Source organism: Cervus elaphus, chromosome 4 (assembly GCF_910594005.1).
Source record: "Cervus elaphus chromosome 4, mCerEla1.1, whole genome shotgun sequence".
NCBI lineage: Eukaryota > Metazoa > Chordata > Mammalia > Artiodactyla > Cervidae > Cervus > Cervus elaphus.
The window spans coordinates 59,630,823-59,643,873 of NC_057818.1; positions in this window are offsets into that span (position 1 = coordinate 59,630,823).

The window sequence follows — 13,051 nt, forward strand, 5'->3', positions numbered from 1 at the left end:
CAATCTTTCCCAGCATCAGGGTCTTTTCAAATGAGTCAGCTCTTCGCATCAGGTGGCCAAAGTACTGGAGTTTCAGCTTCAACATCAGTCCTTCCAATGAGGATCCAGGACTGATATCCTTTAGGATGGACTGGTTGGATCTCACAGGAGAGAAAACCTTACATATGCAGTGAATGTGGAAAAGTCTTCATTGAGAAGAGATGTCTTATTACAGATGAGAAACCCTTTATATGCAGTGAATGTGGGAAAGGTTCACCTTGAAGAACAGTCTTAGCACACATCAGCAAACTCAGAGAAAAGAAACTATACACGTGCAGTGAATGTGGGAAAGGCTTTTCAACGAAGCACTGCCTCATCATACGTCAGCAAACATACAGGAGAGAAACCCTATGTGTGTCGTGTCTGAGGAAAAGGCTTCACTATGAAGGATGATCTCGTCGTTGTACATCAGTGCACTCATACTACTTTATATGCAGTGATTGTGGGAAAGGCTTTACTGTGAAGAGCCAACTGATCGTACATGAGTGAACTCATACAGGGGAGAAATCCTACGTATGCAGTGAATGCGGAAAGGCTTCTCCAGCCAAGGCCCACCTCATCAGACATCAATGAACTCACACTAGAGAGAAACCCTACATGTGCACTGATTGTGGAAAAGGCTTCGTTCAGAAAGGCAGTCTCATTGTACATGAATGAACTCATTGTAGAGAAGCCCTATGTATGCAGTAAATGTGTGGCAAAGGCTTGTTCTCAAAAAGGAAGCTTAGTGCACACCTGCGAACTCATACTGGAGAGAAACCATATATATGTAATGAACACAGCAAGGGCTTAGACTTCCCTGGTGGCTCAGATGGTAAAGTGTCTGACTACAACGCGGGAGACCTGGGTTCAATCCCTGGGTTGGGAAGATCTGGAGAAGGAAATGGCAACCCACTCCAGTATTCTTGGCTGGAAAATCCCATGGACGGAGGAGCCTGGTAGGCTACAGTACATGGGGTCACAAAGAGTCGGACATGACGGAGCAACTTCACTTTCTGTAAGGAGTACTCTAGGTATATATCAGCAGATTTGCACTGGAGAGGAACTATACAAATGCAACGAGTGTGGTAAAGCATTTTGGAAGAAGACATGCCTAATAGAACATCAGAGACTTTGCTCAGGAAATGCTTCTTTGCATGTACTGAATGTGGAAAATTCTCTTTACACAAAAATGATCTCATCACCTGTTAGAGAATTCATGTGGGAAAGAGGCCATATGAATGCTGTGAATGTGGGAAAGCCTTTACCACAAAGTCAGGGCTCAAGGATCATCGATGAAAATATACAGGAGAGGGGCCCTGTGGATGCAGTGAATGTGGGAAGGCTTTTGCCCACTTGTTAATCCATGTTAAACATAAATGAAATCACAGGTAGTCTCTTTGGGGAAGTGTGTTGCAAGTTGCAGACCCTTAAGAAAATAGTATGCAGAGAAGAATTGTAGTGCAAAGAATGTAGTATTATCTTTAGTGATTACAACATATTTTATATTGATAAAAAAATGTACAAAACAACTCATGTAAAACCAGCCTCCTTTTTTTTTCTTTCTTCCCAATTATTTTTATTAGTTGGAGGCTAATTACTTTACAATATTGTAGTGGTTTTTGTCATACATTGACATGAATCAGCCATGGATTTACATGTGTTCCTCATCCTGAACCCCCCTCCCACCTCCTTCCCCATCCCATCCCTCTGGGTCATCCCAGTGCACCAGCCCCGAGCACTTGTCTCATGCATCCAACCTGGACTGGTGATCTGTTTCACACTTGATAATATACATGTTTTGATGCTGTTCTCTTAGATCATCCCACCCTCGCCTTCTCCCAGAGTTCAAAAGTCTGTTCTATACATCTGTGTCTCTTTTTCTGTCTTGCATATAGGGTTATCGTTACCATCTTTCTAAATTCCATATATATGCGTTAGTATACTGTATTGGTATTTTTCTTTCTGGCTTACTTCTTTCTGTATAATGGGCTCCAGTTTCATCCACCTCATCAGAACTGTTTCAGATGTTAATGATTCAAATGATTCAGTGTTACTAGTCCGGGCATAGACTTGGATTACCGTGATATTGAATGGTTTGCCTTGGAAGCGAACAGAGATCATTCTGTCGTTTTTGAGATTGCATCCAAGTACTGCATTTCAGACTCTTTTGTTGACCATTTTGGCTACTCCATTTCTTCTAAGGGATTCCTGCCCACAGTAGCAGATATAATGGTCATATGAGTTAAATTCACCCATTCCAGTCCATCTTAGTTCTCTGATTCCTAGAATGTCGATGTTCACTCTTGTCTCCTGTTTGACCTCTTCCAATTTGCCTTGATTCATGGACCTAACATTCCAGGTTCCTATGCAATATTGCTCTTTACAGCATCGAACCTTGCTTCTGTCACCAGTCCCACCCACAGCTGGGTGTTTTTGCTTTGACTCCATCCCTTCATTCTTTCTGGAGTTATTTCTCCACTGATCGCCAGTAGCATATTGGGCACCTACTGACCTAGGAAGTTTATCTTTCAGTGTCCTATCTTTTTGCCTTTTCATACTGTTCATGGGGTTCTCAAAGCAAGAATACTGAAGTGGTTTGCCATTCCCTTCTCCAGTGGACCACATTCTGTCAGACCTCTCCACCATGACCCATCTGTCTTGGGTGGCCCCACAAGGCATAGCTTAGTTTCATTGTGTTAGACAAGAGTGTGGTCCTGTGATCAGATTGGCTAGTTGTCTGTGATTGTGGTTTCAGTCTGTCTGTCCTCTGATGCCCTCTCTCAGTGCCTACCGTCTTACTTGGGTTTCTGTTACCTTGGAGTCGCTTCAGTCATGTCCGACTCTTTGCAACCCCAGTGTCTGCAAGACTGCAGACACTGACAGGCTGTCTATGGGATTCTCCAGGCAAGGATTCTGGAGTGGGTTGCCATGCCCTCCTCCAGGGAAATCTTCCTGACCCAGGGATTGAACCTTTGTCTCTTACGTCTCCTGGCAGGTGGGTTCTTCACCACTAGTGCCGCCTGAGAAGCCCTTTTAGCAAATTAATTGAACCCAAAGCAGAGGTTGTAAAAATCTCAGATTTGTAGCCAAGTCAGACAAGTTGTAGGTAACTTGGGGACCTGCTACTTAAAACTGGCATCTGTACTGGGGCAGCAGCGTTCTTACAGGACTGAGCCCTTTACTTCTGGGGTCTGGCAATATCTCTGAATAGACAGGGTTATAACTGAGTCAGACTTAAGGACCCAGTTGGTGTAGAGGAGGTGACAGACGTGTCACACGTGTTGCAATTGTGGCAGTAGTGTGAGTAAAGGAAATACAAGCAAAGATTTTTTCCAACATAGACCTCAAGTAAATTCAACCTTTGATCCAACCAGAAGCTCTCTGCACATTTTTTTCCTTCCACAAGAATATCAGACTTCAGGCAAACTGGCCGTACTCAAGGTGTTACTGCCTAAGGGCTCAAGGGCACCATCAACTTGCCAGTTTTGCCCAAACTGATGACTAGAATGCATCTCATACCACATTGGCCTTGGCAAGGTGCCAGCCTCAGAAGACTTAAGGTAGCTCTGTGCCTGTGACAATCTCTTGCAAAGTGACGAAGGCAGTGGGGTACCATATGACATTTCCATGTCTTCCCACCCAGCAAAGTGATAGCTGTTAAAGCCAGTCACATCCTAAAGGCCAGAACCTCTCTGAGGTCACGGAGCCATGTGATGTCACAGAGCCTGTGCGAGGCCAGAACTCAGGAAACTAACCCAGAGCCCTCAGCAGACACATCTCCTCCCGGGCCCTCCGAGTCCCTAGCAACAGCCACAGATGCACGATGGGGAGAACACATTAGAAGCAGAACTGGTTTTGGATCAGGTTCAGGCTTTGGCAGCTACCGGAGGAGTCTCTGGGGTCTCAATCTGGTGAGCCTGATTCTGGGTGAGGATCCCCAGTGAGGGGTGTGTGGGGGGTCAGTGAAGAGGGAATGCATGTCAGTGTCCATATCGGGGGTTTCCTTTGGGTTGAGTTACTGAGGAATCTGGGTGTTAGTGATGGGGCCTTTGATTAAGGCTTAAGCTGAAGGGTTTAATGATCAGTGGTTTTGTTGGTCAGGGTTTAGGGTACATGTGTTAAGCTCTGCAAGACTCAATAATTGAAAACTGGATGGAAGGTGTGAAACTAATGAGCACGACTTCTCCCCCAGGTTAGCAATTTAATATCCAGCCCATGTTCTTGGACAGCAAGATCAAACCAGTGAATCCTAAAGGAAATTAGCCCACTGCTCAGCAGGCTCTTATTGACTTTTAAGAACTCTTGTCTGGATATCAGTTCTTTACCAGTATAGGGCTTATGGGATGAATGTGTTGAGATTCTTTTGAAATTCCCCGCCCCCGCACCGCCCCCCCCCCCAACCTTTTTTTTTTTTGGCCTGTGGACCTCTAACTCTTCCAGCATTATTTGCTGAAAAGTCTCTCTTTCTCCATTTTGAACAACCTTTTTACCTCTGTGAAACACTTGAGTGTAATTGACTTATGTGGGTCTTCTTGGGATCTCTGTTGTATTCCTTTGTTCTGTGTTTTATCCTTTCACCAATACTACTGAAGGTTTATAAATCTTGAAATCTGTTGATGTGAGCTCTATGTGTTGGTTCTTTTTGGTCAGTTTTTTTTTTTTTTTTTTTTTTGCTATTTTCAGTGGAAAAATCTGGCAAATATTACCTTTGTTGTCCCTTTGATAGCCTATATCGCTAGACATGATGTTATTAGAAAGGGACTTTGATTCAGAGGTGTCTTTTCCAATATGGACAACCCTTGTTTAATGAGGAAAACAGACCGACCTAAAAGAAGGTCAATATCCCAAATACCTGATTGGTACTCCTCAAAATGATTGAAGACAGGAAAAAGAGAAAAGGGTGAGGGATGGTCATGGAACAAGGGAATTCAGGGAAACATGATGTTTAAAGGCAGTATTCTTCCCTGGGTTGAATCCTGAGACAGAAAGAGGACAGTAGTGGAAAAACTTGTGAAACCCAAATAGAAACTGTAATTTAGTTGAGTGTCATAGCAATGTTAATATCTCAATTTGACAAATGTATCATGGTTACATAGGGCCTACCCAGGTGGCTCACTGGGTAAAGACTGTCCTCAATGCAAGAGATGCAGGAGGCTTGAGTCTGGTCCCTGGGTCAGGAAGATCCCCTGGAGGAAGGCATGACAACCCACCCCAGTATTCTTGCCCGGAGAATCCCATGGACAGAGGAGCCTGGCAGGATACAGTTCATAGGGCCGTGAAGAATCAGATGCAACTGGTACACACACACCATGGTCATATAAAATATTCACATGAGAGGAAGTCAAATGAAGGTATATATGCATTCTTTGTAGCATTTTGCGACTTTTGTGTAAATCTAAAGTTTTCTCCAAATAAAAATGTAAAATAGGTATTTGTTGTTGTTCAGTCGCCCAGTCATGTCTGACTCTTTGCAACCCCATGGACTGCAGCACATCAGGCCTCCCTATCTCTCACCGTCTCCCAGAGTTTGCCCCAGTTCACGTCCATTGCATTGGTGATGCCATCCAGCCATCTCATTCTCTGACTCTCTCTTCTTCTGTCCTCAATATTTCCCAGCATCAGGGACTTTTCCAGTGAGTCTGCTGTTCACATCAGATGACCAAAATACTGGAGCTTCAGCTTCAGCATCAGTCCTTCCAAAGTGTATTCAAGGTTGAACTTCCCTTGATTGACTGGTTTGTTCTCCTTGCAGTCCAAGGGACTTTCAGGAGTCTTCTCTAGCACCATAGTTTGAAGCCATCAAATTTTTGGTGACCTGCCTTCTCTATGGGCCAGCCCTCACACCCAAATGTGACTACTGGGAAGACCATAGCCTTGACTATACAGACCTTTGTCAGCAGAGTAATGTCACTGCTTTTCAAAACAATGTCTAGGTTTGTCATAGCTAAAATAGGTATCAGTTCATTTCAGTTCAGTTGCTCAGTCATGTCCGCCTCTTTGTGACCCCGTGAATCGCAGCATGCCAGGCCTCTCAGAGTTTACTCAAACTCATGTCCATCGAGTCGGTGATGCCATCTAGCCATCTCATCTTCTGTCGTTCCCTTCTCCTCCTTCCCCCAATCCCTCCCAGCATCAGGGTCTTTTCCAATGAGTCAACTCTTTGCATCAGGTGGCCAAAGTACTGGAATTTCGGCTTCAGCATCAATCCTTCCAATGAACACCCAGGACTGATTTCCTTTAGGATGAACTGGTTGGATCTCCTTGCAGTCCAAGGGACTTTCAAGAGCCTTCTCCAACACCACAGTTCAAAAGCATCAATTTTTCAGTGCTCAGCTTTCTTCACAGTCCAACTCTCACATCTAAAATAGGTATAATCTATATCAATTATATCTCAAAGCTGTAAAAAATAGGTTTGATCTAGTTTCATCATTTATTTTCTCATTATAAATGCATTTCCATATTATAAAATGTTCTTGTGTATCTATAACTTATATTATGTGTCTGTAATAATATCATTGGTGAACTAGTAGGGTAATAACTCCAGCTATATATAAAAGATGTGCATTAAATAGGGTTATACTTGAAAAACATAAGGCATTCAGTTATGTTCAGTTTATATTATGACCCTCTCATTATCCATATTCTTACATTATCACTTCAAGATTTGTTGTATAGTTTTTCTTGTATATCCCAGATAGCTCCATTTTTAAAAATCTTAAATAACCTTATAATTTTGTGGTTGTAGCTGGTGTATTTTAAAATGTCCATTTCTTATAAATTTTGTAGTACAGAACAGCAATTGATTTTAACAGTTTTATGGGCATAATTTATATGTAACATTTGCCAGTAGTATAATTCAATGACATTTAATAAGTTGTGTTACAATTTGACACATTAACATTTGTGTTAACATTTAACAATAAGTTAATAACATTTAATGCAACATTAACATTTGTGTTAATATTTAACATTTAACAATAGGATTGTGTGTCCATCACCATGATCTAATATGTAGAAATTTTCATAACCCCAAAAAATAACTCAATACTTGACTTGATGAATTTTGAGTACTCTTTATATATTCTGAATATCCTTTATCAGATGTTAAATGTGTCAATATTTTCTCCCAATCTCTCACGCTACTCATTTATTTTACAGCTCAGCCTTTATTGTCTTGCTGCAGAACCCTTTGGCTCCCTCAGGTTCATGAAGTTTGTCTCCTGTTTGCTTCTTTAAGTTTATACTTTTACTTCTTATATTTAGGACTGAGATCTATTTTGAGTTAAAATTTGTATATCATGAGGGTTAAGGGTCTGAAGTTATTTTTCTGCAAATAAGTATACAAGTATCCCAGCATCCTTTGTTGAAAAGACTAAACCCATGGAATTATCTTAGTGTCTTGGCCAAATAGCTATTGACCGTAATACTTTTGGACTCTCAATTCTGGTTGTGCCATTCTCATTGTCTCCAGACCTTCACTGGCCTAACTTTTAGTGGCCTTTCCCAATCAAAATTTAAGCTTCATCCCAGCTGCTCTTTTCTTTTGGAACGTGATGACTTATTGCACACTGTGTCGGTTCCTCGAAATCTTATTCTGACCTAACAGATACTTCCTGAAAGAAATTTTCCTACAAAGCTTTTTGGGGATGTCTGTTTACTGGATGTATTGCCATTTCTGTTTCCAGGAGTTCGTTCCCTGCTGGGGTACCAACACGGGAAGTCTTAGTCCCTTTTGAAACTTGTCCCTCTCCTCTTTAATTGTTGTTGTTCAGTCAATAAGTCGTGTCTGATTCTTGTGACCCCATAGAGGGCAGCATGCCAGGCTTCCCTGTCCTTTACTGTCTCCCAGAGTTTGCTCAAATTCATGTCCCTTGCGTCAGTGGTACTATCTACGCATCTCATCCTCTGTTGCCCTCTTCTTTTGCCTTCAGTTTTCCCCAACATCAGGGGCTTTTCCAATGAGACAGCTGTTTACCTCAGGAGACCAAAGTATTGGAGCTTCAGCTTCAACATCAGTACTTCCAATGAATATTCAGGGTTGATTTCCTTTAGGATTGACTGGTTTGATCTCCTTGCAGTCCAAGGGACTCTGACAAGTCTTCTCCACATGAACTGTAGCCCACTAGGCTCCTCTGTCCGTGGAGTTCTCCAGGCAAGAATACTGGAGTGGGTAGCCATTCCCTTTTCCAGGGACCTTCCCAACTCAGGGATCAAACTTGGGTCTCCTTTTAAATTATAAAGTGTAAAATAAAGGCCATGGCACTATTACTTTTCTGCTTAGTCTGTCAAACCCAATTTAGGTAGCTCCTTATTTGCTTTGCAAACCTGAGTCTCTGAAAATCTAATTTTCTGAAGAGCTTAAGTGCCAGCAAATGAAATAACTTCACTGGCTTGTCACCATCCCATTCATCCCTGGTTCCTGGTCCCCAAACCCGTCCCCTTGGCCTTCTGTACATCAGGTGTTCCAATATATTGTTCTTCAGTCACTCATTTGTGTCCAGCTCTTTGCAACCCCATGGACTACAGCATGCCAGGCTTCCCTGTCCTTCACCATCTTCCGGAGCTTGCTCAAGCTCATGTCCATTGAGTTACTGATGCCATCCAGCCATCTTGTCCTCTGTCTTCCCCTTCTCCTGCCTTCTATCTTTCCCAATACTGAGGCTTGACATATTTCTTCCCCAATTTTTGAATCAGTCCATTGTTCCACGTCCAGTTCTAACTGCTGCTTCTTGACAAGCATATAGGTTTCGCAGGAGGCAGGTAAAGTGCTTTGGTATTTCCATCTCTTTAAGAATTTTCCACAGTTTGTTGTGATCCACACAGACAAGGCTGTATATTGTCACCCTGCTTATTTAACTTATATGCAGAGTACATAATGCAAAATGCTGGGCTGCATGAAGCACAAGCTGGAATCAAGATTGCTGGAAGAAATATCAATAACTTCAGATATGCAGATGACACCACCCTTATGGCAGAAAGCAAAGAGGAACTAAATAGCCTCTTGATGAGGGTGAAAGGAGTGAAAAATCTGGCTTAAAACTCAACATTCAGAAAACTAAGATCACGGCATCCAGTCCCATCACTTCATGGCAAATAGATGGGGATACAATGGAAACAGTGAGAGACTTTATATTCTGGGGCTCCAGAATCATTGCAGATGGTGACTGCAGCCATGAAATTAAAAGATGCTTGCTCCTCGGAAGAAAACCTATGACAAACCTAGACAGTGTATTAAAAAGCAGAGACGTTATCTTGCCGACAATGGTCCATCTAGTCAAAGCTATGGTTATTCCAGTAGTCATGTACAGATGTGAGAATTGGACGATAAAGAAAGCTGAGTGCTGAAGAATTGATGTTGTGGTGCTAGAGAAGACTCTAGAGAGTCCCTTGGACTTCAAGGAGATCAAACCAGTCAATCCTAAAGGAAATCAATCCTGAATATTCATTGGAAGGACATGATTGACTGTCCTTTGATGCTGAAGCTGAAACTCCAATACTTTGGCCACCTCTGATGCGAAGAGCTGATTCGTTAGAAAAGACCCTGAGGCTCGGAAAGATTGAAGGCAGGAGGAGAAGGGGACAACAGAGTATGAGATGGTTGGATGGCATCACTGACTTTATGGATGTGACTTTGAGCAAGCTCCAGGAGATGGTGATGGACAGGGAAGCCTGGTGTGCTGCAGTCCATGGGGTTGCAAAGAGCAACGGAACTGACTGAGTGATATGGCTGAAAAGTACATACTGAGAGAAATCTGTCATCATTTCCATCATCCTAGAAAGTCGTATTTCCCAGTGTAGGAAAATAAAAACCAATTGTTTGGGACATGAATGAACAAGCTAATGTACTAATCATTTTTTTTTTGTCATTGAATGGAGGGAGCCACTGGAAGACAGTTCTAAAGAACATAGCTGTCTTTATATTGTGTGTGATTAGAGACTCAATATAAACTGGGCAAAGCAAAATGAAAGAGAATCCTCAGAAAGGACAAGAATTGCAGTTTCTAAGTTGTTCAGTCATTGAGTTATGTCCAACTCTTTGTGACCCCATGGATTGCAGCATGCCAGACTTCCCTGTCCTTCATTATCTCCCAGAGTTTGCTCAAATTCATGTCGAGTTGGTGATGCTATCTATCTCATCCTCTGCCTCCCCCTTCTCTTACCCTCAATCTTTCCCAGCATCAAAGTCTTTTCCAATGAGTCATCTTTCTGCATTGGGTGGTCAAAGTATTGGAGCGTCAGCATCAGTCCTTCCAATGAATTTTCAGGGTTGATTTCCTTCAGAATTGACTGGTTTCATGTCTAAGAATGGAAGAAAATATAGGAGATGGGAGGTGATGTTCTTAAAGGATGTAGTGAAGAAACTTTGTCCTCAGGGCAAAGCTCTCAAAACTCTTAAAACTCTTGAGAGCTATCACCATTTCAAAAATTCCAGCTTCAGTTTTAAACTACTGAATTGAGACGTGCTTTCTCTTCTTCCTCCCTCTTCTGAGAGTGGGGCTCTTGGCCTCTCACTATCCTGAGTGCATGCAGGCTAAGTCGATTCAGTCGTGTACGACTCTTTGTGATCCTATGGACTATAGCCTGCCAGGCTCCTCTGTGCATGGAATTCTCCAGGCAAGAATACTGAAGTTGGTTGCCATGCCCTCCTCCAGGGGATTTTCCAGACCCAGGGAATGAAACCAGGTCTCCTGCATTGCAGGTGGATTCTTTACCAGCTGAGCCACAAGGGAATGCAGAGAATACTGGAGTGGGTAGCCTATCTCTTCTCCAGGAGATCTTCCTGACCCAGGAATGGAACCAGGGTCTCTTGCATTGCAGGCAGATGCTTAACCAACTGAGCTATCAGGGAAGCTCCAGGTGGAGCTAGTGGTAAAGAACCCACCTGCTAATACAGGAGACATGAGACTCCGGTTAAATCCCTGGGTGGGGAAAATTTCCTGGAGGACAGAAAGCAACTCACTCCAGTATTCTTACCTGGAGAATCCCATGGACACAGGAGCCTGGTGAGCTACAGTCCATAGGATCGCAGGAGTGGGACTCCATGGAAGTGACTTAGCACACATACACATGCTTTAGTAATAATGGGGAAGGCTCTCCACCCCAAGCTTTTCTGGATAAAATTTGAGCCAATACTGAAGTACTAAAGGAAGTCCCCCATCATTGGTAACTAGAGAATATTCCAGGACTGTTTCTTTAACCACAGCCTAATTTCACAACAGCCTGACACACACCTAATTTTGACGTTCTTTGCCCTAAATCTTGGATTATTGTCCCCATCACCACCCTTACCTTGTGGCGGGATGGAGTCAGGGCAAGCTTTTCCCATTGACTGCACACCATTAATGGCCTCACTTATGGTGGCCTTTTCCTGAGCCCCCACCCCCAGTCACAACATGGGTAGCCCCTGCTGATCTTTTCCCTCGTTAATGGCCAGCCCCATACTGTAGCAGTTGCTGGAAATCTTTTTCTCTTCTTAAAGTCAGCTTCCTGCAAGCTCTTTTTCCTTCGGAAGCTCTCCTTGGAGTCCGTTTACCAGATGTATTATCTTTTCGCTTTCTGGGAGTGTGTTCTTCACTGCCAAGCCAACCAGTGAACGCCTACCTCTCTGGAATTTTTTCTTTCAATACAAAGTATAAAAATACGGATTTATAAAAAAAATTTATACAATTTACATATATAATTATACAAACTTGTATATAATTGTATATATCATATATATATAATGTATATAATTTATACAAAATTTTATACAGAATACAGATAATATATGCCGAGGCCGTACTTACTTCCATGACTAGCCTTCTAAAAGCACCTTTGGTTCAGTTTTCAGTCGCTCAGTCGTGTCCGACTCTGCGACACCATGAATCGCAGCACGCCAGGCCTCCCTGTCCATCATCAACTCCCGGAGTCTACTCAAACCCATGTCCATCGAGTCGGTGATGCCATCCAGCCATCTCATCCTCTGTCGTCCCCTTCTCCTGCCCCCAATCCTTCCCAGCCTTAGGGTCTTTTCCAATGAGTGAACTCTTCGCATGAGGTGGCCTTAAGCACCTTAGCCAGCATTATTTTTGCCTCACGAAGCTTGAGACTGAAAACGTACCTATTTTCTGCAAGAGTCGAAATGTGAGGAAATCAGAGAATTTCAGGGGCTCCTCACCCTCCAGGCTATTCCCAGCTCCTGGCCTACAAATCCATCCCTGGACTTTCCGTACGTCAGGTTTGCCAACATGGCCGCCCCCTGTTGTGAACTGGGCGCAGACATATTGCCTGTCTAGGACGTAACGGAAGTTGGTTCGTCAGCTCCAGTGACAGCCCAGATCCACTTCGGCATCCGTAGACAGGTCTAGACGTCAAAGCAGTTCACCGAAGTAGGAGGGTGTTTAGGTTTGCCGTCGGTCTGGGGAAAATCTGTTTAGTATGTGATTTTTGTCCCTGAATTTTCTTTCTTCTTCTTCTTTCTTGTCGTCACAGTAGTGGTATTGTTTCGCCCAGGGTGATACGTGGACTTGCTGCCGTCTGGACCCCTGGGATTATCTCCAGAGGGCAGAGGCATAAGGCAGAAGTGCCGAGGTGGTTATATTTAAGGGGAACCAGGTGGGTACTGGCTTTGGGAACCAGACGCGGAGTTTGTCTGTGGTTTGCATTGGGGGTGTCCTGGGGGTCAGTATGATTAGATTTTGTAGAGATCAATGCTTTTCTTCCAGTTTTCAGGGCTTGGGGTTCTGTGGATCACTCCGCGTGCAGGGTGTACAGTGGCATTGACGACGATCGCAGTGTCGGGTTTAGATTGGGGATTTAATTCGGCGCTCAGTGATGGCGAGGGGGTGCCTGGGTCATCACATGAGGGTGTCTGTACCAGGTTTCGGGTTAATAAGGAAGCGCCAGAAGACCGTACATCCCAGGGTAATAGTTCCAAACCATCTGTATTTTCTCTTTTATAATTGGTTTACAACATTGTGAATTTCATCTCTTTAATATTCTTTTCCATTATGATTTATGATAGGACACTGAGTATAGCTCCCTGTGCTAT